Source organism: Monopterus albus, unplaced genomic scaffold (assembly GCF_001952655.1).
Source record: "Monopterus albus unplaced genomic scaffold, M_albus_1.0 scaffold619.1, whole genome shotgun sequence".
NCBI classification, from domain to species: Eukaryota; Metazoa; Chordata; class Actinopteri; order Synbranchiformes; family Synbranchidae; genus Monopterus; species Monopterus albus.
This window is the reverse complement of record NW_018128499.1, coordinates 29,933-36,854: the sequence shown is the minus strand read 5'-3', so window position 1 is coordinate 36,854 and position 6,922 is coordinate 29,933. Positions and strand designations below refer to the sequence as shown.

Genomic DNA, 6,922 nt, shown 5'->3' with positions numbered 1-6,922 from the left:
AAGTAATTACTCTGCCTTAAGGGTACAAACATCAATTTACATTCAAGAGTGGGATGTGACAAACACTAAATACTACACAGAACAATGTAGTCTTACAAACCAGTTGCCTTATGCAGTAGCCATCCTCCACAAAGATTCTCCATTTTTGGAAATGTTTCAGTCAGGAGCTTTGAAATCTTAATAAAGTTTAGAGATATAACAGCAAGAACAGAGACCCATCACATAGACTGAATACTATTACAATATTTAAAATAAATCTAACAAAATGCCACTAACACATGGACTAATAACTGTACCTCTGTATGGTCACTGTCTTCAGGAAGAGAGACAGTTTTTCTACCCATGCCTGCTTGCAGGAGTTCAAGCTCCTCAGTTGGCAAAGGTGTGTGGGATGTGTTTTTTGGAAGCAGATAAAAATTCAGAGCGGTTATCTTGTTGGTTATCTTAAGCTGCTTGGTGGTGGTTAAGCACCTTTTTTTACCACGACTGAAATTTGACTTGAAATATCCTGGAAAAGATCTGTGGATAAAAACGTGAACACAAATCTAATCACAACCCTGAATTTAACAGGAATGGACACTTGCATTACTATATGCAAATGAAAATATGACCGAACCTAGGATACGAACCTTGTCATTCTCTTGCTGCACTGTTAGATTTCTAGGCTCTGTAGGGCCACTGTTGGGCTGCAGCGTTCTTGAACCATTTGCTGTCATACTGGTAATCAGCAGAGACACCAGGTTTCTGGCTGCTGACTCAAGTGCACCACATTCCTAGCATTAAACAGTGGTCATGATTAACATGTCTTCATTTGTAATAGCACAAGGTGACACTATACTGTACAACTATACATCCGCCGATATTTATGCTAATATTAACAGCATCAGACGTATGGGTAGCTAACTGGCTGGCTGCAATTCTTGGTAGCAGACTATATGAATTACTTTCTAAATGTAGTAGGCTGTCACGTTTAGTAAAAGTCAGCCAAATGATACATTATACTGTGAAACAAATAAAGAAATCATAACTTACTTGATGCTGTGTGTTTGTATTATTATTGGACTCCGCCATGTTAGAAGACGAGGCAGCTAGGCAGCCATTAGCCACAGTAGCACCTCGGTTTTCGGCTTGTCGTGATTGCAGAAACAGCCAATCAGGATGAAGGAACAGTTCTATCCTCTAATTGGCTGTTTTTTGGCACATTTGTAACGGTTGTACCAGAGAGTTGAACGAGCGTAGAAGGCGACCTGAGCACGCACAGAGGAGGTCCTCAGAGAGCGAGAGCAGAGATGCAGATTGTGAGAGGGCATAAATAGTTGAGCAAAAGCATTTTACTTATGCGTGCGCTCAAAAAAATATCCCGTGCTCAGAATGTCAGATGCGCGTGCTCAAAATGTCCCATTGCTCACTCAGGAAATTGGCACAAATATAACGCCATAGAGTATTCTGCTGACACACTGAATGCCTGAGGTATCTCTGTTTCCTGCACAAGCAACTGCAACATCAACAGTCCTTGAAAGTATCTCCTGTGAACCTCTCAGTGTTTTGCATGTCAGGAACTCTGTGAACACAGATGTGTGATTGTTCTCAGTGTACACTCCTTTATTTGACGTTATCCTCTGCCTTATATTGAATTGATTCTTTCTTATTCTTTGAGTCTCTATAACATGCCTCTCTGAGTGCTGTTGTAGACAATTCCTTTCTGCAGAAATAAATTACACAGAATACGTATCCATCTCTATTCTCTCTATTTCTCACTCACAGACAGTTGTTCATATATTCTACAGATTTAAGGAAAACACGATTGTTTTCCTTAACACAGTTCGTGAGGCTGCTTTCTGCATATCTTTTAAAACTGTTTGATGGGTTGTCTACTGTCAGTATTTCTGTTTGTGATGCTTTCTTAGCTTCCTCATCAGCTTTGTGGTTACCTTGTGATATGAGATCTGTCCCTTTAGTGTGTGCTGCACACTTGCAGATTGCTACCTTTTTTGGTAGCTGTAAGAGATTCTAAATCTCTGAGATCTCTGTGGTTGATTGGTTTACCTGTGGATGTCACCATGCCTCGATTTTTGCACTGTTGAGAATGCATATTAACTGTTAGTGTAGATATTGGCTGGTTTCCCTTCAGCTAGTTTGCATGCCTCTGTCAGTGCCACTAATTCTGCTGCTTGGGCTGAATATTGTTTTGGTAAAGGTTTTTCTACCAGTACAGTGTCATGTGTTACTACAGCAAACCTGGTTGCATTTGTTCCATCTGGGTTTTTCTTACTTGATCCATCTACAAACATAGTTACATCTGCATTTTCATAGGGTACATCAGTTAAATCGAGCCTAGGGAGAACTTTTTCTGCTATTTCTGATAAGCAGTCATGAGGTATCCCATCCAATGCTGTGGGTATGAGTGTGGCTGGGTTTAATGTTGTGCATATCTCAATGGTTAAGTGTGGTTGTGATAGCAAGACAGTCATGCATGAGAGATGTCTGGATGGTGACAAATAGGAGATTTTATCTTGTAATAGTATTACTGCCACCGCGTGAGGTACTTTTAGTGTTAAAGGATGAAACAGTACGATGGAGGCTGATGCTTGTACTGCCATAGATGCGGCAATGACAGCCTGCACACGAGGTGACAGGGCCCTAGCTACAGGGTCTAATTGGCTTGAAAAGTAGGCTATGGGTTTATTCCTCCCGCCGTGGCTCTGCATCAATACTGACATCATCTATCCTTCCTTACAGTCAACGGTTTTAACAAAGGGCTTAAATAGTTTGGAAATCCTAGTGTGGCGGAGCTCACTAACAGTTGTTTAGTCTGTGCGAAAGCTTTTTCCGCCTCCTCTGTCCAGGTGATTTGATCTGCTGGAGCTAACAGAACATCATATATTAGTGCCATTAATGGAGCTGTGATGGCTGCATAATTAGAAATCCAGCTCCTGAAAAAGTTTACCATACCCAAGAATGACATCATCTGTCTTTTGGTTCATGGCTTGGGTGCCTGTAAGATGGCAGTTTTTCTGGTCTCATCTAGATGTTTCCCCTCCTGTGAGAGGTTGTATCTTAGGTCTTTGACCGTTGTTTTCCATAACTGCAGCTTGCTTTGGTTTACTTTATGTCCCTGTTCAGCCAAGAATTTCAGTAAGGCTGGTGTGTCTATTTTGCAGCTTTTTTGATCTTTAGAAGCTATTAATATATCGTCCATGTACAACAGTACCTGGCTATCACATGGTGGAATGAATTTTGCAAAATTTGCAGACATTGCCTGGGAAAATATTGTCGGCGACTTGCAGTAACCTTGGGGAACCCGACTATGGGTGTAACGTTTCATTTTATAGGTGAATGTGAACCAGAATTGGCTGTCTGGATGCACAGGAATGGAGAAAAATGTGTTGCTGATGTCACATACAGAGAAGTATTTGTTTTCTGGTTTTAGGTCATTTAACAGCATGTGTGGGTCTGGCAGTGTTGGGGCTCTAGGAATAACAGCTTTGTTTACAGCTTGCAGGTCCTGTACCATCCTCCAGCCGGTGGAGGGTGGAGCCTTTTTTACATGAAATGATGGAGTGTTACATGGAGAGTCTGGACACTCAATTATCACCCCTGCTTTCAGTAAATCCTCAATGATGGGAGCTATCCATGCCTCTGCCTCAGGTTTTAAGGGATATTGTCTTTGGTGTGGATGAAATGAGGATTTTGTTGTGATCTTAACAGGTTCTATTCCCTTTATTAGCCCTGCATCTGCAGCTCTTTTTGACCAGAGTGTTTCAGGTTCATCTGTTAAGGATGCTTTGCCCTCTTCAGTTAGGGTCACATGTTTTGTCCCTTGTACCCCTGTAAGTGTACGGCAATTTTGGTTAGGGTCACCCATCGTAATGTAGATGCAAAGGCTTGTGGAGTCTCATTATACTCTGTTGTGCCATCTATTCTTTCCCAATCACAGGCTTCCTCACATGTAGTCACAAATATTCCTACATCTGCCCACTCCATGTGTTTTGGCTTTGCCAGTGATACATGAGGTGTCCTTGTAGAATGATAAAACCTTTTCATTTTTTGATTTAGCTCACAACTGACTCCTGTATGTTCTCTTTAATCCCAGTATAGGGTTTTGATTCTTAACTGACTTTGTTTTTCTCTCATGAAACAGTGTTCATATTCTGTGTCTGGTCCAGATGTGTACTTATAGTACATTGTGCAATGCAGGTCATTTGGGTTCATGAAATCAGAGTATGGTGCAACTTTTTGTCTAGCTTTCTCTATTAGGAATGCAGTGACAGATGCTGGTCTGGTGGTTATCAGATCTAAGCTGTACCAGTAATGTGATATCCTGTGATCTTCCACTACTGTTACTTCTTGTAGCCTTTATGCTCTGAGTCCATCCTCACAGGGAAGGATGGCTACTGTATATTCAGCGCTGTCAATAAATCTCTCCCTAAAAGGTTACAAAGACAGACATGAAATAACACCACTTGACATTTGCAACTTAGCCCTGTCTTTTTATCTATCACCTGCACTTGTTCAGATAGCTGTTCTTTATGCACCTTGCCATTTGCTGTTTTTTTTTTTAGATTGCATCCATAGATGAGGCTCCTGTGTCACATAAAAATTTCACTTGGTGTTGTCCAGTTGTCAGAGTAATTCTGGCATTCTGGTTGTGTCAGTTGGCCCTTAAAACCATATTTCTTTTCCCATTCTGTCAAGTATTTGATATTTTTTTGTTCTTTTGATTCATATATTTTGCATCTCCTGTCAATTCTGATGGAGGTTTCTTACAACAATTATTTCACATTTTGTGTTGTGATTCTCCCCACTCAACAGCCAGCCGGTTTGTATGGACCTCACCCGAGCAACAAGCCCAATCAGAGAAGGTGCCACTCTTGTTATCACCGTTAGGTTTCCACGGCCAGACAGCTTGTTGACACTGTGAGGTTACTACTGTCTGTTTGCTTCTCTGAGACACTGTTGAGCAACTACCAGTTACCACTATCTGTTTTACTTCTTTGAGTAACTACTACCTCCCCTCTCAACAGCCAGCCAGTTTGTATGGAATTCACCCGAGGAACCAGCCCAATCAGAGAAGGTGCCGCTGAGAAGGTGGCGGAGAATTCTAGCATTGACGACCCCTTCACCAGCTTCCTAGAATCATGGTTCGGACAATGGGGTGACCTGATCGCCTCTGTGCAGCCCTGCTGGTTGTATGTGGCTGTTGTTACATTCCCTGTCTGTGAGGACTGATGTAGAGACTGATAGACACTGCTCTGACTAAGACCATGTACCAACAAGTCTGTGACAAAGATGGAGGAGAAGGAGATCTCCATGAACCGGACAATTGGGTTTGGTAAATGGTAAATGGTCTTATATTTGTATAGCGCCTTTCTATGCTTTACAGCACACTCAAAGCGCTTTCACACTATTTGGCCATTCACCCATTTGCACTCCCAAACACACACACATTCACACATCGGTGACATCACTGGGAGCAACTGGGGGTACAGTGTCTTGCTCAAGGACACTTCGACATGTTGACTGGACAAGCCGGGAATCGACCTGCTAATCTTCCAGTTAGGAAACGAGCCGCTCTACCTCCTGAGCCACAACCGCCACCGATTTGAAAAGAGACTTTCCTGATTCTGATCTGAGTGAACCATGCATGGCTTGTTTTAATAAAAACCTGAAAGGGGGTGTTTAGACAATGAGATCCTGGGATGAACAAGATTAAGAATTATGCTGTAAATAATGTGTTTCTAAAAGTTTAAACAGGAGGGAAATGTTATAAAAATTACGTTATTAAACATGATTTATGCTATTTAATATGTTTTAAACTTTCAAAACAGAGCCATGTGAGAAACTGACTGTGTAAGCCTGAAGGACATTTCCTATCTTTCATGTGAAACTCTGTGAGCTGTGATACACTCGGCTACAGAATGTTCCAGACTAAGTGAGACACAAGTGTCAACTGCAGGATAAATGTGTTCCAGTATGATTAGCTTCTAGGTCGCGCAATCAGGGTGTGTCTTTTTATTATATATTATGTTGTGTGAAACTGTCTTACTCAGACAACTCTGTACCATTGTGCTGACTTGTCTCCTTGCTGCAAGAAAGTAAACTGTTCAAACATGTCTCCAGTGACTTTGTTGCTTTATTAGGGAAAATAACAACCAGCAAAACATGCCACTCAGTTGAGTTTCTCTACCTGAGACAGAAAACCTGTCCCATCTGGGCTTTTCTCAGAGATTCTATATTTCTCGTAATACAATTATATGTGCACCTTCATCTAAGGAATATGAGCCTGTTGTGTTACTTTTCAGTTTTGCAACATCTGACTTGTACAAACCTGTCAAGTAAAACAGTCTTGAACTTGCACCTTTTATGGGCCCATCATTGATTACTGCATCTCAGAGGAGAACCTCTTGCTTATACAACATGAGGAGTCTCTCAAAGTTCTTATCTAAATGGCAGTTAGGGTCAGAAAAGCAATGGTAAAATAAAAATAACAACCATTCCATTCCTTTTATGGCCCAAAATGATTTTTAATTGCAGTAGTTAACAACATAAAAATGGCAAAAATTTAACTTAATTACTTCATTCACCACACAAATGTGAATGCAGTTGAACACTATTAACAAGTTACTACAAAATGTGTTTAAAATTTAATTACATGTAGTTCACTTCTTCCCAACACAACTGGATCTAATCACTAACTGATGTGTAAAAAAGTGGAATGGCAACCCATAGTCCTCACTCAACTGGGTTGTTCATGTCCACCAGGATGAAGAATGCCCAAAAGCTCTTATTCCTGCTCTGAGGAGTGAAGAGGCTACCTGGAGGAGCTATAACCAATGATACACTATTGTATCCTTCACAGTAGTCTGTTAGGGATTAACATGCCCCTTTGTCTGAAATCAATTTGTGACTGGTTGCTTCACAT

At 41.1% G+C, this 6,922-nt stretch overlaps 1 long non-coding RNA gene across 1 annotated transcript; it reads right to left on the bottom strand.

The window, feature by feature from the left end:
- Positions 1–15: 15 nt before the first annotated feature.
- On the bottom strand, positions 16–1,119 carry LOC109953318 (uncharacterized). The gene is made up of 4 exons (XR_002273897.1): positions 1,033–1,119; positions 630–773; positions 297–519; positions 16–176 (listed from the first exon to the last, which is right to left on the bottom strand). It is a non-coding gene; the product is annotated as an uncharacterized LOC109953318 (long non-coding RNA).
- Positions 1,120–6,922: the final 5,803 nt, after the last annotated feature.